The sequence below is a fragment of the Drosophila busckii genome, chromosome 3R, assembly GCF_011750605.1.
Source record: "Drosophila busckii strain San Diego stock center, stock number 13000-0081.31 chromosome 3R, ASM1175060v1, whole genome shotgun sequence".
In the NCBI taxonomy this organism is placed as follows: Eukaryota; Metazoa; Arthropoda; class Insecta; order Diptera; family Drosophilidae; genus Drosophila; species Drosophila busckii.
Window position 1 is genome coordinate 7,323,922 of NC_046607.1, and position 23,680 is coordinate 7,347,601.

The 23,680-nt window shown below is 34.0% G+C and overlaps 1 long non-coding RNA gene across 1 annotated transcript; it reads right to left on the reverse strand.

Moving 5' to 3' along the window:
- Positions 1–19,684: 19,684 nt before the first annotated feature.
- Positions 19,685–20,300, reverse strand: LOC108602695. The gene is made up of 3 exons (XR_001915262.1): positions 20,182–20,300; positions 20,000–20,127; positions 19,685–19,901 (listed from the first exon to the last, which is right to left on the reverse strand). It is a non-coding gene; the product is annotated as an uncharacterized LOC108602695 (long non-coding RNA).
- Between the last annotated feature and the right edge of the window lie 3,380 nt (positions 20,301–23,680).

Here is a 23,680-nt window from a genome sequence, read left to right on the forward strand (position 1 = left end):
AAAATCAAAATATTAAAAATGTTTCCTTTTTGATGTAAGCAACAATCCGTCTAACTTTGGGTTTGTTTTTTTAACGCTGTGCGTTTTTTTTATACATAGCACACATCAGCGTATTTTGTAATTTTGTTTTAGAATAAATCTCTTGTTTGCACCGATATTTCAATAGTAGCCTCTAGAATTTTAATAAATATTAGCAACAGTCTTTAGTAATAATAAATAATAATAATTTTTACAGCACTAACTAACCGTTTTTAGTTCTTTCAATTATTTTGTGCATTTAATTTAATTTAGTTCGACAAGCTTTTTTAAATTGACTTCATGCGCTTAGTTAATTTTATTTTAATATAAGACAAGAGCAGACTTATTGTTTGCCCTCTTATTTCTGTATGCATAAAATAATAAGCTAATAAATCATAATTATCATAAGAAAACAAAGGACATCGCACTAGCTCGTTCGCTAAGTTTTAAGAAAAGTTGGAGCAAACTTATTTCTATTACTTTCTACTTACTTCAAATTTTAAGTACTTGTCTTAACTTATTTCTATTACTTAAAACGATTACTTAAATATTAACTTATCTCTATTACTTAAGACAAGTACTTAAATTTTTAAATTAATATTTGATTTTAATACAAGTTGAGTTTTCTCTCACACTTTCTAAATATGCTTGCATCCCTTAAAAGTACAGCTTAGCTGGCATATCAAAAGGGATAATGCTGCCTACCGCATCCTTTGGCTTTATTATCTTTTGTATTCTATATATTTTTAAAAGAAACTTTTACACTTACTATTTGCGGTAACTGCAGCTGTCACGCAGTTTCGTTTTTCATTTTCTATTTTCCAAAGACCATTAATCAAAACTCCTTTTTGGCAACAGGATATTAGCATAACGAGCGAAAAAAAAGAAAATACAGCAACGAAAAAAGTTAAAAAGCAAAGCAATGTCAATTTACGCGCGAATGAAAACACTTTTGGCACGGCTTAGAAAATTGCAAACGGATATAGGAAAAGTCAGTCACAGTCGCAGTCACATGTGTGACATTTCCCAGTCATTTTTCGCGCTTTACTATTTTGAAGCGAAAACATCATTAATTCTCAAGCAAAACGACGGGGCGGTACCTTTCACTTGCTTACAGTTTTTTTTTTATAAATTTTTTGCCAACTTAAGTGAAACATATGTTGAAGTGCCTGCGCCTTAGAGTTTGACATGCTGCTGATTGGCGCCAAAGTATCTTGATTTTTGTCATTTCTCCCCCGTTTTGGCACAGCAGCAATTTGATGCTAAATGAATGCAAATTTTCTATTTAAACATTACTGTAATGGCATTGAGCTGTCAATATGTTTGTCTTTTTATTGTGCTGAAGTATGTTGCCATGTCAAGGGTGTGGCAGACGTGTCATGAGTGTTGCTGACAGCTTGAAAAATGGCAACTGGCTGCAAATCGGTTGCGAACTTCTCATATCCAAAGTGATTTCAATCAAATGAGTTGAGTTAAGATTCTAAAGCATACATTTCTTATCTTGGCTTGAATAGCATTAACTGTTGACTGTTGGTTGCAGTAAGCGTCTTTGAAGTTAACTTAGTCAACTAAACAGCAGACAATTGTCATAAAAGATTTAACTCTGGAATTTTAATGCAATATTTTTTTACAATATTTTACTAGCTACTATAAATTGTTACTGAAAGAAAACTAAATATTCAAAGCATTTGAATTAAGTCATAGCACTAAACAAACCAAGTGCAATGTTTGTAAATATTTTGTAGAATTTTTCAACAATGCTATTATATTTATTATATATTAGTTATTCTTCAAATATAAATCCAATATTTGGAGTAAAAGAGTGTAGACATTCAACTGGTGAAAAATAGGCTACTAGCCACAATTAATTATGACGGTTAAATAATTAAAGCATAAATAGGTTTGCATCAATTTAATTAGATTCATTTTCTTTGAAGTTGCTGTTGATATCTCAATCTGTAGAAAGACAAATGTAAGCTCCAATCATACCAATAATTCAAATGTAGGAAATTATGTTTTAGTTACCGGCTAATATGAAAATGAAATTATTTTAGCTTATTTTATTCATATTGAACTTTACGCTTATGGCCGAACTAATAATCGCACAAATATTATAAAAATCTACAATTAAGTTATTCTTTGAATAAGAACATTTTACCTTATGATTCAAATACAATATTCAAAGCGAGTGTAGATTGTTCTGTTGAAAACTAGCTCATAAATAGGTTTACAATAATTTAAGTGAACCTAACTTTGTATTGGCTGTTGAATATATTCTATGAAAATAATAAATTAATGTACGAAAATATTCGAGAGTGGAAAATAAGTTGTTGACTAATTTATAAAACAAAATATTGTATCTGATTTTAACGATATGCTCAACTTTACACTTAAGATCGAGTTAATAGTTGCACAAATATTAAAGAACAATTTAATAAAATATTTCTGAGCTGCATATTAGCGTTATTAATTGCTTCTTTTTTGCCAAAAATGTTTATAAAAAATAGAATAATAAATTTCAAAGTTTGCATGTTGCTTAGTTTTTTTTTTTTTGGATGCCGGTCTAACGCACTGGGGGAAATAATATTATTTTCATATTATGCTCGATGCGTAAGTTCTCCACGTTGACAGCTGTGGCCATAAAAGTTATTAATCTATTGCAGTTACAAAGCATTGTGAAGTGAATAATTTAAGTAATCAAGCAAATGACTATAACAAGAAATTGCTGTAACAAATTTACTCAGTTCGATTAAAAAGGAAGCGAAAACAAATCATTAATCATCAAACTGTTGCAATTTCTCGTTTTTAGATTGTGGTTAAAATTAATTTTCGTATATTCAACAGTAGCAAACGCTGCGGGGCCAAAAGCCTTGGGGAGCAAAACAACATTAAAAACTACTAAAGACGAAGACGCGCAGACAAACTGTGGAGTGTGTGAGTGGGTGGGGTGGGGTGGGGGAAGTTACTGAGCCTGTGTCTGACACATGCGGCGCTTCATTTTTTACGAGTCACACAAAAAAAAAAGAGAAAAGTAAAAAGAAACTTTCACACATTGTTCAGTAAGGATGTGTAGCGAAAGCGCCGCAGGATATTTGTGACGTTGCCACACCCCCTGCCCGCGCAGCTTCAACGGCGTGAAAACACACACATTACAGCCAAAAGGGGCTGGGCAAACTGGTGGGGGTGGTGGCACTTCATGTATTTTGTATTGTAAAAAACGATTTGCGACGATTTGTGTCATGGGTGATGACGTCGTCGTCCTTGTCGTCGTCGATATCATTGATACTTTGTCAAATGTGTAAATTACATGGCAATGTGTGGCACATGCAAATTTTTGGCAGCATCTAAAACCCGTTATCATCATTATTCAAAAGCAAGTTAGCGTATGGAAAATTCCCAAAGGGTACGCGACGCGTGTTGGCAAAATTCAGCGGCAAACTTATAAAATTTTTGAGCCAATTTCAAATGACTTGGCGTGTGATCCGTTGCACGAGGGTGTTGCAAGATGTAGGCGGTTGCATCGTTAGTGCCAAATCGCATCATCGGTAGCTTGAGCTCAGTTTTGATTGATGTCAGCAGCTTGTAAGTCGCAACCCCCCGCCCCACGCCCATGCGGTTTGACTTACGCTTAACCCTTAGCTCACCCCTTTTTACATTTTACTTTTCATTTTGACATGCGCTCGTCATGGGTTTTCCACGCTTTTGCATATTTTGTTATATTTCACAGAAATATTTGTGACATTTTCTCTCGTTGTGATTTATGTTGTTCATAAGGGGTTAAGCTGTTTCAATTTCACTTGCTGATTAGGCTGATATAAACAATGTTAATGATAAGGTTGTGACAGCTTGTGGGCGTAGTCAGTGCCTCTCAAACTGTGTTTGCGACAATTATTTAAAATCGTGACAACACTTCACTTGACCCGTCACAGTCACAGCCAAAAATCTCGCCAGCTGCCCAACCTGTTTGACAAATGTTTACACAAATTCATGTTATTTACACTCAATGACTTTCAATTGTGCCCGTTGGTCAAGTGTTGGCCACTCACTTTTTTCTGTTACGTTAATTGGCCAACACGCAAGGGTTAAACGTGTCCACCTTGGTCCAGATCACGTACCAACCCCCCAACTCCCTGCCATGACAACAACAACAATGTTCAATTCATCATTGAATGAAAACGCATTTTCCGCATGTTAGCTTTTCCTAATGTTGCTAACGGTTCTCTCTCGTATGCAGACTGTACCCCTCGAACGTTGCCTTGGCACTTTTAAATGGGCACCGGGTGTGATTTTGCTGGTCATTTCGGGAATTGCCTCGGAGCAAGTCAGAGCAAGATAAATTCATGTTGAATTGAAATTCAATTAATGAACCCTTATGATAATAAAACAGAAACTGACTAGTAATAAAGCTTAGTAGAAAGAGTAGCAGTAGGAATAGGATGAGTTGTATTATTAGTAGTAGTAGTAGTATTAGTAAAAAGAATAGTAGTATTATTATTAGTATTATTATATTATATAATATAATATATAAAGAGTATTATATTATAAAGATACTTCTATTCTTCTATTATTAGTATTAGTGTAAAGAGTAATAGGATTATTGCTAGTAGTATTATTATTAGCAGTCTTATTATTTAAAGTATTTTTAATAATAGTATTATTAGTAATATACTTTATATACAGATGAGTGTAAAACAAATCCAATTAAGAAAATTTACACATAAATACATTTAAAAAAAAAATTAAACAACTTGCATGTACTCAATTTTGCAATTTTTGCGATATCTAAGAAACAAAATTGTTTAAATAAAAGATTATTAAGAAACTTACTTAGCTACACATATTTGTAGCGAATATAGAAATTCCTCTTAAAATAAAATCTGAATATTTGAATGATATTTGTTTAGGAATTCGACTCCAATCTCATTATTTTACCTATCCTACTACAGCAACTCACACTTTATATTGTTGTTTGTTGTTTTTATCGGACCATAATTATTCAAACTTTATTTTGTATATGTAAATGTTTGGTATCGAAAATATTTGGTAAGAATTTAACTAATATAATTTAAACTTAATGTCGGCAGTTCAACATTTCAGCTGATTTTATTCAAGGCAATAAAGATTGAATTAGATTACGACTAATTTATGTGCGAAAAGAGTCCAGAGAATGAATTTCGATTTTTTAAGTTTTATTTAAATAAATAAAAAATGTTTCAATGCTTCAAAAAATGTTGGTAAACTCATATATTCTTCTGTTCAATTATCATTATCGGTGATGAAAGTAATAAAAATCAAAAAATAATTATTATTTCCAGATTTTTTAAATAAAACTCATAAGAATTATGTTCGCTGCTTTAAATTGTTGATTGTAGTTACTAATCTTTCTGGCATGACTACAAAGCTAATACATAACTTTAAAATTTGCTCACGGTTGCCTGGCTAACTGTTCTTTTTCTAATGTAGATGTAGATTGACAAAGCGAAAGCGAATGAAAAACATAGAGAGCATGCAAATGGCAAATGGCAAATGGCGTAGGCTTTTCTTTTCATCATATGCAATCTTTGGTTTTCAGCTCTCTACCTCTCTATTGAAAGCAATTGAAGCAGAAATGCCTCAAATCATGTGCCACATGACAAACAGCAGTGCAGCATAGACATATGGGAGCTGGCCAGGGATAAGCCAAAGCAAATACGCGACTCCAACCCTTTAATGAAAACACAGCGAGCAGTTGCCGCAGCAACAAACAGGAAAAATTTGAAATCTGCAAACTTTAAAGCAAATAAACGTAACCCTCGAGGCGAACGAATTACGCAAAATGCGTTTGACAAAATGACAAGCGGCAGATAGACCAGACAGCGAGACCCAAGCCCAAACCCAAGCCCAAGCCCAAGCCACTGACTCCCGGATCCATTGATTGCCCATGTTGCTGGTGTTTGGCGGCCGACGTCGTCGTCGTCTGCGTGCTTCACGGTTTATTGGTTTCATTTCGCATATATGAGAGAGCGAACTTGGCTAATTTTCAAATAATATGCATGTGTGTGTGTGACCCCACCCCACACTCACTCCCTTTTTGCTTGCGTTGCTGGCATGTAAATTTACAAAAGGGTTCCCCCCTTCGTTTGTTTGCTTGGCGGTTTTGCTTTTAAAATTTGCAAAATTAGATTTAAAATCCTTTTTACGTGCAGCGTGCAGGTTTTTCGCATTTTCCTTATTTACTTTTTGCCAAATTAAGGTCACAATTTTCCGCATTTGTTTGCCCATTGGGCTGTCCTTTGAAGATTTTCGCTTTCAGCTCACGTGGCAGACGCAGCACTTGAGGCAGCTGCTCAACTCCAAGCATTTTGTATCTTTTGATTTCTGAAGCGCTTTAGCTACAGTCAGCGCCAATTGTATGCGTCGTATGCAAATAGGCTGTTCAACTGCGATAAGCTAATGCCATGGCTGGCAGGTAGGCATTGTCCACAATTGATTCGCATAATTCTGATTATGATTGAGCGACACGCTAGAGTCAATACCAACAACAACCACACACAGCTGCCAACAATGCCAAACAGCCCAAACAATAGGCCGGACTGACGACCAACCCCCAACCCCAACTCCCAGTTTCAATTTCAATTCCCAGCTTTGGCATACAGCACTTAAAATTAATGGAAATTTGTAGCCCCAGCAATAAATATACACAAATAAAATTTAAATAAAATTCCAGCAATGCTTCAAGTGCAGTTGCCACTTACCCCACACACACCACATACCCAACACCACCCACATCCCCACCCACTCACGCATCGCTTATCGTCACTCTGTCGAAGCGTAAAATATTATATCATTATCAAGGCAACGCAATAAATTTTGACTGGACGCGCGTTAGTCAAATTTCAATACAATAATAAAAAATAAATAAATGCGCATGCTAAAAGTTTAAGAAGTTTAAATACCCTAACAATTTTCTTTACTACACACTGAGCATTTGGCAGTTCCTCTTTATAATAATCAACTTGATAATTCTTTTTCGAGTTGTTGAAATTGAAATTATTAAAAAAAAGATTCATTTTATATGCGAATTGAAAAGAATTGAAAGAATATTCTGAAAAATTATTCATAAATGTTATCAAAATATGAATAGGGAAATTCGATTGAAATATTATCATTATTTATATTATTATTATTTGAAACAATGCCGCTTATTTTTAGAAAAAACCTCTAGCTAGCAGTAACATTTATAATCAGAAAAATAAACAAATTTAATCAGAATTTTCTAAAAATACTTTTAAATGCCATTTGTATAATTCCGAATCAGTGTTGCCATTTTATAAGTTTCCCAATTGGAATATTAATATAATTTTGTACAGCATTTAGTCAAGCTTTTTAATTGATCATTGATTCATAACAAAAATACAAAATTTTATTCTTTACAATCCACTGCTTATGGCAAATATATATATACTAACATTTATATAGTTAGTACTTACATTTAATTGTATTTCTTGGAAGCCATTATATAATGTATAAATCTTGATCAGCCTTCAAAAATGTAAAAGCATAATATATCAATTTTTGTTTTGTATTTAATAAAATGAAAGCCTATGTAACTAATTTTCTAGCTCACAATATTAATGCTTTGCTGTTTAAATTATTTTGTTTTTGCAGCAACACTGATTCTGCTAAATATTTCATACACATTGAAAATGTATTGTATTGAAAGTGAATATACCCTTTTAATGAAAGTGCAACGAGCATAGCAAACTGTTTGAATTTACAATTAGCTCTGGCTGCGTAGGGAGTTTGCTGTGAAGTGGCATTGTTGTCATGGTCCTGGGCTGACTATATGGAAATTGATAAAGCCAAAGTAGCAGTGTCCTGCCGCGTGAAGTTCCTTTCATTTCATTTTTTTCAATTTTAACACAGGCGAGTGAGAAGTGGAGGAAAGTTGTTGGACCACCGCGGTGTTATTATCTTGGATTTGGCATGCGTTGCGCCCAGGCATCTAATTACAAAAGCAGCAGCAGCACTCACTCAAAGATATATTCAAATATATAAATAGCTGTGAATGACATCCGTTGCCATGGACATTGTCTTGGTTTTGTTTATTGGTCCTGGGGCCTTGGCAACATTTTATAGCGAGTGGTCATTAAGCTCTGCCTGTAATTGCAACATGAACTTATCAGTCAATAGGCCTATGGGTCATAAAGTTGACATTTTTATAGACCAAAAACTTTAGTTCATATATGAATTGTTTATAGTTGTGCATGCCACGCCCACTGTCGCCCACTCATATCCGTTAGGAAATGGCATTTTTCTATACTCAACATATATATCACCTCAATGTCTTTCCTCCAAACGCTTAACGTTCCACATATCCGCTTTTGGTTTTTCCCCTTGACTGCGCGTCTCGTACCCTTCGCAAAGGACTAAGTCGTGGCATAAGTCGATTATATGCGGAAATGAAAACCCATAAAAATCCTTTCCTACGCTGATTAGTTAACATATTTTTTGTCGCATTCACATGCGTTCACATAGTTAGCAGGAAAGCAATTATTTATATGTAATATTATTTATTATTTATTGGTGTTGTTTCTATTCGCAAACTCGTGCCCAAATGTCCATTCTGAGTGGTTGTGGTCCATTAAATTTTGCGAGTGTTCCTTTGCTTATGAGTTATGCATATTAAAAGAGGGTTAGAGCGCTCTGTAGATAAATGTTGCTTTTTTGGGTTTATTTTGTCTATATAAATTCATAACAAATTGCATGGCACAACTTTACTTTATGCGTATTTATAAATTTATATAAAGTCTAAGTTATTTTGATTTTAAACTGCTCATTCAAGGTGTAAAGTTTTAAGTAAATAACTATAGTAGTTCCTAATTTATTTTTAGTTTAGTTAAAGTGAAACTTGTTAAATTTTTGTTTTAATCTTTTTCTTTTATCGTCGACTATTCATAGTTGGCATTAAATAAATAAATAAATAAATTAAAATTCTGAAATTTCTGTTTTCGCTTTAAATGCTTTAAAATCTTAGAAAAGTAAAATAAATTTTGGGAATTTGAATAATTCAAATCACTTTTTCTTGTACAATATTTGTTTTCTTTGCTATCTAAATCAAAATTTATTGATGAAGAAATTACATAACATCTTATTCGTACTTACAAATAGCTCAATTTGTTAGCATCATATGTTCATCGATAAAGCAATCATTTGTATGAAATATATATATATTCATATCATATATATTACCTTACACTTTATTAAACATTAAACCGAACCACTTCGTTTTTCTTCAACATTTTTTCTAAAACAATAATTTATAGAAATTCTTTCAAAATTTCAACGTTCTTTACTTTAAGTTTTAAGTCTACTTTCGCTTGTTTTTAAGCCCTTTTGTGCCTTCTTATCTATAGCATAATTTATTGCTACAGATATTACTTTAGCTTAGCATTAACTCACATATTAATTGTCTACAAGTATCTAATGTTAAAGTTTATGATGCTTGGCGCTGCTTTTTAAGTGCCAACTTGCCACGCCTACTTGGCATAAATTCTTTGGCTGTTATGATGATAAATGACGTCACCTTGAGTTAACGTTCTGTGTGGCTTTGAAATTAGCATAGAAAGCGCATAAAATCAAAAGCAGGCGCATTCAAAAATTGAGGACATTAAAATAGTGAAAATGTGCAAATTAGACGCGCCACGTTGCGAGGATGCGTGGCACAGATTTTAGAGTGAAAACTGTGCCAGGATATTGTCGAAGGACACGCGCATACTTGGGGCGCTGATTTATGTGCGCATATTTGTGATAAATGCGCGGGATTTATAGAGATTTTGCACAAATTACAATATCTACATAGACAGCGATGTGTCTACTGTACAGTCTGATGTCGCATATGCGCATAATCAAGGCAGTGCCTGTTTACCTTGTTTTGATTTATTCGCTGACTTAACGGGCCGAACGTGATGTGCGCAAATGAAATTGATTTACTTTGATTTTGCATTTTGTTTTTTTATTTATTTTTTTTTAACTAAGGGTTGCTTGCGGGTCGGCGGCTCGGGTATCGTTGTCAATTGTTGGCGCTTTTGTTTCGCTGTCGCTGCCAATTTATTTGCGATATTTTTAAGCAGCCCATAATACCCAAATGCATTATGTGCGTGGCCTGAAATGACAAAACACACTCGACTCAACTCGACTCGACGCACACGCGGCCCACACGCAATTTTTAAATGGATTTATTGATACGCTTCGACTGCCACAACAACAGCAACAAGGACAACATATCCTTTGGGCTGTGGGCTGGCTTACATGTTTGCAAACATTGGCAGCAACAAATGTTCGGGCTATTTTTCAATTGTCACCGTCAGCATCAAATGAACCCATCAAGTGGTTGTGCCACTGATCCTTGCCACCGCATCGCCCGTTGCATGGGAAAAACGTTGAGTTTATTATGCGCATCATTTGCGAATTTTGATTTAAAGCCACACGCGCTTTTGCAATTGAATTTTGATTAGTTAGCAACAATTTCAAACACGCGTCAGTCTCTCAGCTAAAAAAATTATTTGCGGCTGCTGCTCTTTAAGCATTTTGATTGATGGGCACTTATTTGTCAGCGCCATTGATTGCAGCTGCAACTGCAATTGAATTTAAATTGCTAGGGAATTGAGGGAAGCATTAGCAGTTTCAAAAAGTTATTGGAAGCAATTGTGCCGTGGACCACCAGCCTAAGAAATTAAAAATACATAAAAATGTAATAAAAAATAAATAGTTTAGTAACTTATTACTGTTGTTAACAAACGTACTAATTACTTACATATGTAACTCAATTTTAGTGCAAACAAAAAACTTTTATATTCAAATTTGTTTCACATATAAAGGATACAATTTCAACATTCAGCAGCAATACAAGCGATAAGGCAAACAAATGTCTTAGTTGTACACAATAATCTTTTAATTATACATAATTAATCGCCAACAGTCCATATACAACTGACCTGCTTGTGGGTCTGCTGTCTTGCTGGCTTACCTACCAGCCTCCCACACATGTAAGCTCTTTGCCCAAACGCTAGTGAGAGCATCGCTCCTCAAGAAATTTCGCTCGTATGCGCTCGATCGCTCTGAGCTCTGTGCTGCAGCTGAGCGGGAGCGTTGCTGTTTTGTGGCTGAGAGAGTGTCCAAAGCGCATCGAATGATGAGAATTTTGTTTTAACTGACATACATGCATTCAAAATATGCAGGAATGAGGAAATTGCCATCAGGCTTAGCAAAAAAATCGACAATGTTCAAAGCATTGAGGCTACGTGCTCAACTTAAAGTCAATGTTTCTTATATAAAGAGTATTTAAGAGTTTATTTTAGTCAAGTCGATTACGCCACCTGTGCTGCTTAGTCAAAGCGACTTTTGGTTATTTATTAATAACCTGCCTGAATTAAAGTCACTTTTCCCATGCTTCGCTATTTAAGTGATAAGGCAGCGATCGGTAAGAAGCATCGTTCTATGTTTAAGCTTCGGCCCTAGTTAAGCGACAGCTTAGCCTGTCTAACTGCAGTTGACAAATCAGAGCTGAAGCTGTTCTTATCAAGTGATTTTCTATGAAAACCACTATAAATTCGTATGGTAACGATTATTTGGAGTGTGCTATTTTCAATAACTTATAGTTTTTAATAATGGACATCATTAAAACGGTAATTTTATTACCTTTATATAGGTAAGTAACAATATAAACGTTTTATATAAACTATATAAAAAAAATTATTTTTGTAATTTAAAAAAGAAGTATTACTCTGCCCCTATCATCTCCTTTCTACAGATTTTAAATATTAAGCCCCAAATCATTTGTTTTTAATAATTTCAATAAACTTAAATAATCCTCCATTATTTCCTCAGTTAACTGTATTTATAAATTATTCAAAATATATAAATTATTATTTATTTCTTCATAAATATTTGTTTTTGATAAAGTAAATTCTTTGATTTATTTTTTGAAATTTCTGTAAAAATTAAGTCAAGCTTGTTGAACAGAATAAAAAGTATTATTTTTATTTTATTATTTTTATTATTGTAATGCAAACTATAGAATTTTCCATACCATTAAATTATCCTAATCATCACTCGATTTGTCAAGCTCATGGATTTTACTGCATTCACTTAGTAAAATTTAAATAATTGCATACCAAACTTGCTTAGAATCTATAAATTTAACTTAAATCCTTTGTCGCCGTCAATGTCCTCTTAGTGGCATTCAAATCTATCGAGTGTCGTTAAGCAAATGCTTTTTAATAATTTAAGCCAAAGTGGTGCAGAGACCAGAGCCAAACCAAAGTGTACATAGTGCGTAAGTATTTGTATTTATGGCACCCACAACATGTTGTCAATAACAATTTTGCAACGACAAGTACACACAAAAAAGAAAGAGAGAAAATAAAACCCTTTTTGCAACAGACGCAACAAATCGCTGCAAATTGCATTCATAAAATTTTATCACCCAATATCGGAAATGGATTTCTTCAGCAGACTAATGGCCAATGGCGCTCGGACTGGAGCAAACAAAGAAAGCTAAAATCAAAATCAAAACTAAATTCCCAGTCGGGCAGCTGTGTGGCATGGTCATGTCATTTGCAGGCCATCATCAGAACTGCTGCTTGCCACAAATTTTTAGGGATTTCGATTTGAAAAAAAATGAAATGCGTAAAGGGTTGATGATGGGGTCATTTGATATGCTTTTTAGTTGGTCATAAGCACTCATAATTTCATTATTATGAAGTGGCAAGTGCGCAGTGGCAGTGTGGCAGTTGCCATAATGGCCATGGGGCACTTGGTTGGTTTCAAAATGAAATTTTAAGTTGCCACAACGAATTGGGCAGTGCCCAAAGCCAAGTGCGTCTAATTACTTTGAATTATTTGCCTAATTTGGCGCAATATTTCGTTGGCAAGGCAATGATTCACTTTTCGGGCCAGTTGGCTACAGTCAATCATGCCAACTGTTGCCATCCGTCAAGTTCAAATTCAATCCGTTGCCAAAGCGACGTAAGCGGGGTAAGCAGTCGAGATACTTGGATTACAGGCAAAAGGACGCACTTAATGCTTAGGTCAGCCCTAGGGCAGCTCTTGGTCAGCCCAAGCCAAACCACAAGACTTGCGTGGGCTAACCACAAAGATGGCTTTTAGTTTAGACTCAGCCCCTGGGGCAAAGTCAAGTTGATTACTTCAACGCACGAGTTGATTAATCAGCGCAATGAAGACAAATAAATGCGCAGCTCATATGTAACTATTGACGCTAGATAATCCAACAGTGTTGCCACAGAAAAAAGACAAAAAAGCCGCTAGAAAAGCAGACAAACTTTATAAGTTAGCATTATCTTCATCACAACTTAAGCAGCTCTATTAATTAAATTAAATTAAAATATGTAAACGTTTATAGAAGCTTTTAGCTATAATAATAACTATTACAATTACAATTGCATAAGTACAAAAAATAAAAATTATATAAATAATAATAATAAATAAATTATAGTCCTGAAATTTTCAATCTCGAAACAAATGCTTATAAAAAAGGCAGTAGCTCTTTTAATTATTAGCAACTATGTTTTTGGTTTTTTTTTCCAAATAGATTTTTGTTCTTTTAATTTATTACATACGAGTTAACAATAACTTGTTTTACATATGAAAATAAAAAAAAATTATACAATTTTCCAATTATTTAGAAAAATGTTGTTGACTTTTTTAATTAAAAATTTAGCAAATTTATAAAATTTGCTTCGATTGCAGCTGCAATCGTAATGTCATGCAAATGTAAAAATAAAAGAAATAATGTAAATTGTAAATTAAAAAGTTTTTATATTACTATATTCCTATTTGACATTAAAATATGTTTGATTTGTTTAATTTAAAATATTGCCAATAATTAATTTTCTTCAGTTTTAGTTGCAAAAGCCTCATTAAGCTTAAAAACGAATAAAAACATTTTATTTACTTTTAATAATATATCACAAAAAAGGCTAAATTGGCAATACTGATAATCAAGCCAGCAGAGCTTTGTGGGTAATTATATTGAACAGGACCTCAGTATACTTTTAATAAATTGAAAACATTGTCAATAGAGCAAAATCTTCAAGCGAATCCATCAAAAACATAAACAGCAAACACTTGAAGATTTCACTTCACCCCACCCATGGCTTTGCCCATTTCCTTTTGCTATTTTCTTTGCTTTGTGGCAATAAATTGTCAAAAATTTGTGGCATAAATCAAAGTGTGGACAACAGTTACATATTGGCCACATATTGGGAGCTTTTCACTTTATAATATTTGCAGAAGCTGCGCTATGTTTACTTATGGGTCAGGCAGAGGGTGGCAGGGGGGGTGACCAGTGACCAGCAAGAAGGGTGAGCGAGTGTTTTTGATTTGTTTGGCATATTGAAGTGGTCAGCATGTAAGTGGGCGTAACCGCACGCCTACCGAAGAGGCTAAAGTTAATTGATTAACGACACGAACTGCAGAAATTGTTGTTGGGCTGGGAAGCCTGAGCAACATTTTGTAGTTGCTTTTGCTATTGTGTTGCACACATCCTTAGCCTTTGATTTGTGTTCTATTGTGAGTGGCGCTGGTCCTTTGTTGCCAAATTGATTGGAATTTTATGAGCGTTTTACCTGCTGTGGCTTCCCCGCTTGGACAGCCCAAAATTTATGCGTTTAATAAGCAACATGACGACCAAACTGACTGTCATTCAAATTGACAACAACTGGCTGGCAGCCGCAGGATATGCAGGACATGTGCGCAGGATGTGCTTGATTACTTGACATTTTGCATGCTGATATGTGTCCATGATGCGCTCTAATGAATGAAATAAATTTATTTTTGGCAATTAATGCTGCTGGGCAATGTCAGGACGTCAGCACTTTTAGCATTATTGACTCGTAAGTAGTTCCAACCCCCCCAACAACTCAAACACTTGTCGCCTTCGACTCTCACATAATGAGGCAAGCAGCAGGCGTAGACTGTAGGCGTGGTCGCTATTTCGTAATCAAATATTGCAACTACACTTTCACTTGCTTTCACCCATAAAAATGAACGCTCACTTGCCATGTGTCCTGGGGGTGGCATAGACAGCGCTTAGTCATCATTGAGCAGCTCCTCATTGTTTCTTGCCTTGAGGGCCAGCTTATTGGATTTTCTTTCAAGTGCTACTTTTACGCTATTTATGAGACATCCAACTGAGCCCCGACTGAGCACTAGCAGCTGTCATTAAAGGCATGAGTCCGCAAAATGCGATAAGAACTCAAGCACACCTGGTCACAACACAATAGACCAAAGCCAAACGCGCTCGACACTTTCGAGCCACTTGAAAATTCCAACAAAATGTAATAAAACTAAAAGAATTTGCTATTTGCTTTCATTTTATAGAAATCAATTTAAAACATTTTAGCCAACTAACTAGCTAAGTAGAGTCTATTAAAAGAATGTGCTGTACTTTTAGAAGATAATTGAGAAAACATAGCTTATAACATATATAAATTTTTGAACAGTTTATTCGATATAACCCTTTTGTATTCACCTGTCGGTCTGTTATGCCTTTATAGAGTCTTATACAGTCGTTCTTACTTTCAAAAATTGTAACTATATATTGAAGGTAATTAGAAAAAAATATATTTTATTGTTGTAAAATTCATTTCTTTGACATTTTGTATACTCAATTTTTAAAATAAAGGTTAACAGCAGAGCTGCTCTTTGGAAATTTAGAAATAATACTATTTGTTTTCATTTTAAAGAAATCAATTTTAACTAACTAGCTAGCTAAGTAGACTCTATACAAAGTCTTGTAAATTAATTGAATGGAAGTAAGAATAAGTATGCCATAGTCTTTAGTAACAAGCAAATGATAAACCCTATCAAATATAATATTTATTTATTTACAAGATTAATTATTATACAAACTAATATAATAACTAAAGATGGTAAGTGCTAGCTACTAGGGCCATCGACTCAATATTTATTATAAATGTTTTTATTTATGCACACAGTCGTTTTTTTATATTTTTATTAAAGCGAGCTACATATAAATATATTCAAATTTCACAGCAAAATAAAATTCTATAGTATTGGATAGAATTTTATATTTGTCTATAATTGAAAATTGTAAAATAAACTTTTATTTAAATAACAAAAAAAGCAATTAAAAAGGATTTGATTTAAAAAAGTAAAAAAAATAATTCCTATTTCTTACTTTTGATTTTTATATTATATTATATTATATTTTAATTTAAATGAATCGCATTTAAAAGTTTTATGCCTTGTTAATGCCAAATAATTTGTATATTACTTATAAAAAAATTCTTTACTACAAAATACAATTTTCTTAAATCTTAGCTTAACTAAAACTAATTGAATTAAATAATTTATTTAAATTACTGCCTGTAATACTAAAGCGACTTAAATGTTGCATCCATCACATTAATTTAATAAACCTACGACTTACTTCTAAATTCCCACAATTAGCGATCAAAGGCTAGCCAAGTAAATTAAAAGGTAGCTAATAAACCGATTAGAGATTAAAGACAACATGACTTAATTAAAATGTTCCGCACATGGAAAAGAAGAAAAAACGCAAAGCAAAAGGAAAAAACTCATGTGAACTGAAGCCATATAGAATATGGAAAAAGGAGTTTTTGTATAGCGTGTGCTGCGGTTTAGTCGGCGCTTTTCCGCTTTCCATACGTCAAGGATAATGTTACACATATCGCTTAGTATCCGTTACACTCGACTGCCGTTGACCAGAAGTCCACGCCGCCGCCCACCCTGCCAGCGATTAGTTCAGTGAGCCGCGTTCAACTTCGTTCCATGGTGGCGAGTCCATCAAGGACACATCAAACTGTCCGAGCAATAACAACAATGGAAACCATTCAATCAGCGCGCATAAAAACATAAAGAGATTTTAATTTTTTGATTATGTTGTCCAGTGTACATGCATGTGAGTATGTGTGTGTGTCTCGCTCCTGGGGGAATTTCGCCTCATGCATCTTTTGTTCAATCGTTAATCAATGAAGTTCCGTGAGCAACGTCTCGTCTCCCCTACGACTATTTGGACTTGGATCATGCACATGCGACCCCTGGTCAGCAGCTGAACTTAGGGCAGCTCATTTATGCGTTTAGCATAATAAAAAAAAGAAAGGAAAAGCAAAAGAGCTCGCACGACATTCAAGCGTAGTTGGCCGGAAAAACCAAGTTGATTAAATTTCAATATACCCAAGGAAAAAGCATTGAGCATTGCGCTCTTGTTGCTAATGCGTTGTAATTTCAATTTCGTCAATTGTTTGTTACGTTTGGCTGATTGGTAATTGCAGCTCATCAAGCAATAGTTGCTCATCAAATTAAAGTATTTATTCTTGACCTTTTAAGCTTAAGCTGAATAAAATTCCTAATGGTTAACATTGCTGTTAGAATTGAAGCATTTGGTTCAATACTTTTCTTGTTGCTTTTGTCTTTTTGGAACAGGAAACTTCAGTTTTTAATTGAAAGAAAAATGTTTACAAATCTTTTAACTAATTTTTTACGATTTTTTAATCAGAAAACTTTTTGTATGAAAAGAATGGGAAAAGTGACTTAAATAGTAATTTTCAAAAATTCATAAAAAATGTAAGCAATAAGATTTTTGTAAAACCTTTTTTGTAGTCACTATTAATATTGATAGGAGCAACTTTTTGCATCTCAATATTTGTTCTAAAAAATCTAAAAAATGATTTCAAAAACATGTATTTTACAAAAGATAATTTTTCAATGGGTACAAAGGGTTAAAACAAATTTTTTATCATTAAAAATGTATATTGAAGACCTTTCAATTGATACCAATATGTCAATAAGGTATGTTCAAATGGTGAGTACCTTCGACTTTTGTTTTGTCCAATTGATCGAAAAATTTTGCAACTGAATTTTGCATACTTTTAAGTAAAGATGCATGTCGTAGGAAAGTTAAAGTAACCTAACCTAAGACTTGTAACTTTCTTTTAACCTTACAGCTATAAAAGTAGATTCATATAATTCCAAATAAATTCTTTTATACTAGCTGAGAACTGCAGCTGGGAGATTTATTTCCAACATGACATGTACATGATGAATTCAAGGAAACTCCTCCTGCTTCCGCTCAATTAAACAATTGAATGCAATTTAAAGTATTCACTCGCTGCCAGGTACTCACAACAAAAGACAAATCATAGCTATTAATTCTGCACTCGAGGAATGTTTCATTACACACACACAGAAACACATATACACGCATACACATGTGCTGCTTATTTTTAATTTCCTTGCGCCGCCTTATTACGCTCATTCATATGCAAATCGTTGGACTGTAACACAAAAGCCAAGCGAAGAACTGAAAAGAGTGAAAAGCCTGAAAAGCTGCGCTGGGAAATGTGGAAATGGGAAAAAGGCATTTCGCTTTGAGCGATTAAAAAAAAATTGCGACGTCCTGGGCATATGTTTAACTAGCGAAGCAAACGCAGGCAGCAGCTTCAGCATCTTAAAGTGAGTAAGGACTCGGCACAGGATTTTCACCTCATAACCCAAAATGCGCGTTAAAGGCGACTTGGTGGTGTTTCTGTCCTTTTTGCTTTAACTACCCGCGAATAGCGAATGGCACATCAAATGTTTTATATATGGGAGGGTTGTTAACAACAATTGGGCGACTGTACTTATTTGTGTGTTTTATGCACAAAGGACTGGCTGCTGTCCCATATCAAATTTAAATGAATCGCTTTTTGGCCTCTATATAGATTTCGTAGGGTTACATGCTGATAGCGGCTTCTAATTTACAAAACTTGCAATTGTTTTGTTGTTTTCTTAGCGCAAAAGTTTCACATTTCCCGTTTGGCTGTTTTTGTTTGGCAAAACAATTAATGTTATTTGCATAGTTTAGCCCCGCCCGCGGCATAGACCAGCCAGCCAGCCAGCCCAACAATAAAAGGATCCTGGTCCACATGTGGTCCAAAAAGCATTTAGCAAACCCAATTCGTTTGTAGTGGGCAACGCGCCCTGAAGCGCTAACGCTGATTGCATTTGACTTTGAAAAGCTGCTGTTAGTGTATGTGTGTGTCAGTGTGCGTCCGTGTGTGTGTGTGTGTGTGAGGTGTGTGTGCTGATTGACAGCTTCAAGTACTTGCCACACATGCCTCAAGTGCTGTTTAGCGCTTAATGTGCAAAAAATGTTGCGCAACTTTTTGGGAAAATTGCAGTTTTAGCCAAGTGTTGCTCATGTTATTTATTTATTTATATGTGACACGAATTTGTCATCCCAACCCTTGTTGCCACACCCCCCAACTTGCAACATACATATGTCGCTGTTTGTTTTGCCCACGCCCAACGCCCACCCCACCCGCTCGTTTCTTTTGTTTGCACAGCAGTTCAAAAATTACAATTGTTACAAAAATGTTTATAATTAGTTTTGCTGTTCATATGCAAATGCTAACAAATTACATTTAAATATTCTTTTTAACCTTTGCCCTGCGGCTTTGACCCACTGCCACGGCCTCAATTTAATTCCAATAAATGAAATATAAATAGAAATTAAAATTACTTTTTGCACACGTCAATTGTGAGATAAACGGAAGCAACTGACGCCCACCCTAGCGACTATTGTAAATATTTTTCAACAGCTTGTTGCTAATTTTTAATAAATATTGAACAACTCAAACGCTATATGCAAATTTTTGCTCAGCATAATTTTCGCACAATATTGAAAGTCATAATTTGACGTCACGTGCGCCAATGATTATCGTTGAAGTTGCCATAAGATTTTTCCATTATGCGCATGTTGATTAAAAATCTGTTGCCTGTTGTTTGTTTTTGTGTGTGTGTGAGTGTGTTTTGTATCCGTGTTTACTTTGTGTTAATGGCACGTGTCCACAGTTGAGCTGCTAGGGGAAAATACTTTGTGTTATTAATAAATATAAATTTCAATATTTCAGCACTGCTTTAATATTTTATTTATTCAGTTGGTTTTGCCATTTACATAGTTACTGTAGTAATAGTTTATCTCTACGTTCGTGGTCTTTTATATGGCCATAGTCGATTCTGTGAATTGGCAAAGACCATCAAGGACAGCGCAGGGAAGCCAGTGTCAAGTTCAGGCTGCGTCTCCTATTTAAATAATTTTTAGTTAAATTTAAAAGCACACAGCTCTATATTACGCACTTCATTTGATTGATTGATTGTATGTCCATTTGTCAATAATAAATAGCCAGTAAATAGCAACAATAGCAAATAAAAGCGACACATTGTGAATTTATAAAGAGGCAACCGCTCAGCTTAAGTGCAACAACGAGAATGGATGCTGTGGATGCCACATTAGTTAAGATAACAGTTGTCATTGCGTCGAAGTTAATTAGCTTACACTGCAAGAAAAATTTGTTGTCAGCATAAGCATTAAGAAAATGCAGCGCACTTAACTTAAAATAAGTGGTTTTAGCAAGTTTTTTATGGTTTTTAAATTTTTTATTTATTTTTTAATTGTGTACTATGTGGTCATATTCGACGGTAAAAGAAAATGACTACTAAAATTATTTAACATTAAATTAAAAAGTATTTAAAAAATAGGTTTTTTTTATTTTTATTTTTTTTTTAAATTGTAGTGTTAGGAGTGTTAAGTAGACGCAATTTTCGTTTCAAGGATACTAAGAAACTCAAAAATCCAATCAGGTCTAGGTTAGTGTTAATTATTATTTAAATATGTTAAAATACAACGCTTAGTAATAAAATCTGCGCCTCTGTGCTTATAATTATGTATTTAATTTTTATTGTATTAAAATTAATTTTTTTTGCAACTGTAAAATTTGCAATCTTTACAACTTCCTGTTGGCTTCGCTCTCGACGTCTGCGATTGCGATAAATGTTTATCTCTGGCCTCTTTTGCATTTTCTTTCTGCACTAATTCTGTTTTTATTTATATTTTTGTTGTTATTTTATTTATGCATGTTCGCTTCCATTAACTAATGAAACTCAATTGCGCTCTTTTATATTTCGCAGTCTAATTTCATTGAATTTCTATCAGAAATTTGCTGCTGCTGCTGCTTACCCTTGCCCAGGTCTTTTGCCTGGGGTGGCAAGTTTGCTTGGCTGTCAGCATTTGATGACTGTATCCTGTCTGAATGTCCTGTCTGCCAATATCAGTCTCAGTTAATGGCATGTCAACGCATCTGTATCGCACGTTCGCATTTATTGATATTGATATGAGCTGCACTGCGAAATTAACAAGTCGATAAACTTTTATCGTCAAGCTCAACTCAACTGCGATAAGCGTATAGCAAAGCAATTGCCAAATGGCATAAAATCGTGCATGAATACTACCTGTAGATATATACATATATAGCATGGCATATGGCTAATTATATGCTATGCCTTCTAATTTAACAATTTGTTGTACAAAAGCCGCGGCAAACAAAACGCTGGGAAATTCAATTATGGCAGCGAGGGTTGCTTCGTAAATTGATTAGTTGAACTTTTGGCTTTCAAAATTGGCTTTATAATTGTTTAATGGGCGAGGCCAGGCGCACTTTTCTAAACAATTACAAGCCTTATTTACTTTTGTATTATTATTTTTTTTTAGTTATTTGCGGTCAGCGTTTGTTTTGAATTTTTTGATTGACATACAAATTGCTAAAACGGCAGATGGTCTCAAAGGAAATATCATTTGAAATAAATAAACCAGTTATGTTTAAAGTGAGGGCTTTTTAACAAAATTTCCAGATCTGTTTTGCAAACAAAATTTCTCGCTGCTCGGAGGATACAAACAGTTTTAAATATATGTAACCTAGTGTACAAGTGAGCTGTTTAATATTTATTTTTTAGAACAAAAAAATAAATATATATTGAAATTATATTGAAATATCTATAATAGTTTCACATATTAATTAAGTTTGTCAACCAAATGACTAAGCCATCGGCTGAAAAAAACATAAGCTATGGGTATACTTTTTATATTTTTAGCTCATACAAAATCAATTAAATTATTTTAAAAACAATTTGTATTAAAACCATATAAATAAAAGCCGGGCACTTATATGAATAAAACTTCAGGTTGTTGCTAAAGTTTCTAAAAGTGGAATTTTTAATAATTGTGTAGCTTAACAGATAAATTGTAAGCAAATGTATAAGAATTATTTATTATTATTATGCTGGCAGCTCGTGCACTGCTTGTTTAATCGTCAACAGTTTATGCACTACTGACCTTACTTGCTGCCCTACCTGCCAGCCTCCCCCACATTGATCTCCGAGCAATAATAAAAGGTGAGAGCGCAAGGCTCTCAGAGGAGAGTGAGCGACAGCAATAGTTTGAGATATGCTTGTTATCGGCCCAAGTGTTGGTGAGGGCAGCGCTGCTCGTGGCTTTCGATTGTATGCGCTCGATCGCTCTGCGCTGCTGCGACTGAACGAGAGCGATGCACTATATGAAAATAAGACCAAAATTAATAACTCTCAAGATCTGCAGCGAGCCTCCTCATGTTCCGTTGCATGACAGTGTTGTCTGACTTACTGGCTTCAAGCTACTAGTTAGGTTTACTATACATAGTTTGAGAATTTAGCCAATCTACATGATTGCGATGGAAATGCTTAAAATTCCACATTGTGCCTAAGCGATGGGATGGGTGGACTTTGTTTTCGGCTGCACTGACTTATTTATTTTGTTATTTATTCATTTTCTTTTGCTGTTTGTTACAAAGTTACTTAAAAAAAATAAATTTTTTTCTAAATGGCCATGGCATATGATGTGAATTTCCAAAGACCATCCCAATAGGAGGTACAGCCAAGCCAGTTTGAACTCCAGTGAGCTATTTAAATAGTTTTAAGTTAATTTTATATAAACACTTAATACTGTAGAACGCACATCATTTGATTGATTGACTTGACCGCTTGTCAATAATAAAAAGCTACTAAATAGCCCCAATAGCAAGTAAAAGCGCCACATTGTGAATTTACAAAGAGTCAACCGCTCAGCTTAAGTGCAACAACGCGAATGGATGCAACATGACTGAAGATAACAATTGTTATTGCGTCGAAGTTAATTATTTTACACTGCAAGATTTTTATTAATTAAAGTATTTTTATAAACAATTTAAAATATATTTTTTTTATTTTTAAATATTTATTATGAATTTTTTAAATAAAGCCTAAACAGTATAATTTATACAACTGTATAATTTGCTATCTTCATACAACTTCCTGTTGTCTCGTTGCTAATATTGGCATTAAATATTGTATTTATATCTATTTAAATAAAAACATGAATTGTTGGTTTATAGAATAATTTTATATGAATATGTCTAAAAAGAATAATTCTTTATTATTATTATTAATTATACATACGCACCTTTTTTAACATGATATCTATATACTTTATATATAAAAATTTTAAAAATGCAAGTCTTTTTAAAAATCTTCACACTTTTCAGTAAAAAATGTTAGCCGCCTGTGCAATCGACAAAGTGAATAAATTACATCAGAATTTTTTTTTTGTGTTCATCAAATTTTAAAATTCTCAATCTTCTTGATCGTGATAACGATAACAACTGCGCTCAAGATTACGAGATTGAATTGTTATTAAATTGTGCTGAACTGTACAAATGCAAAAGATTAATTCGTTGTCAGTTGTTCGGACTGACTCAAGTAAAAATGATGATTAAAATTGAAAACTTTT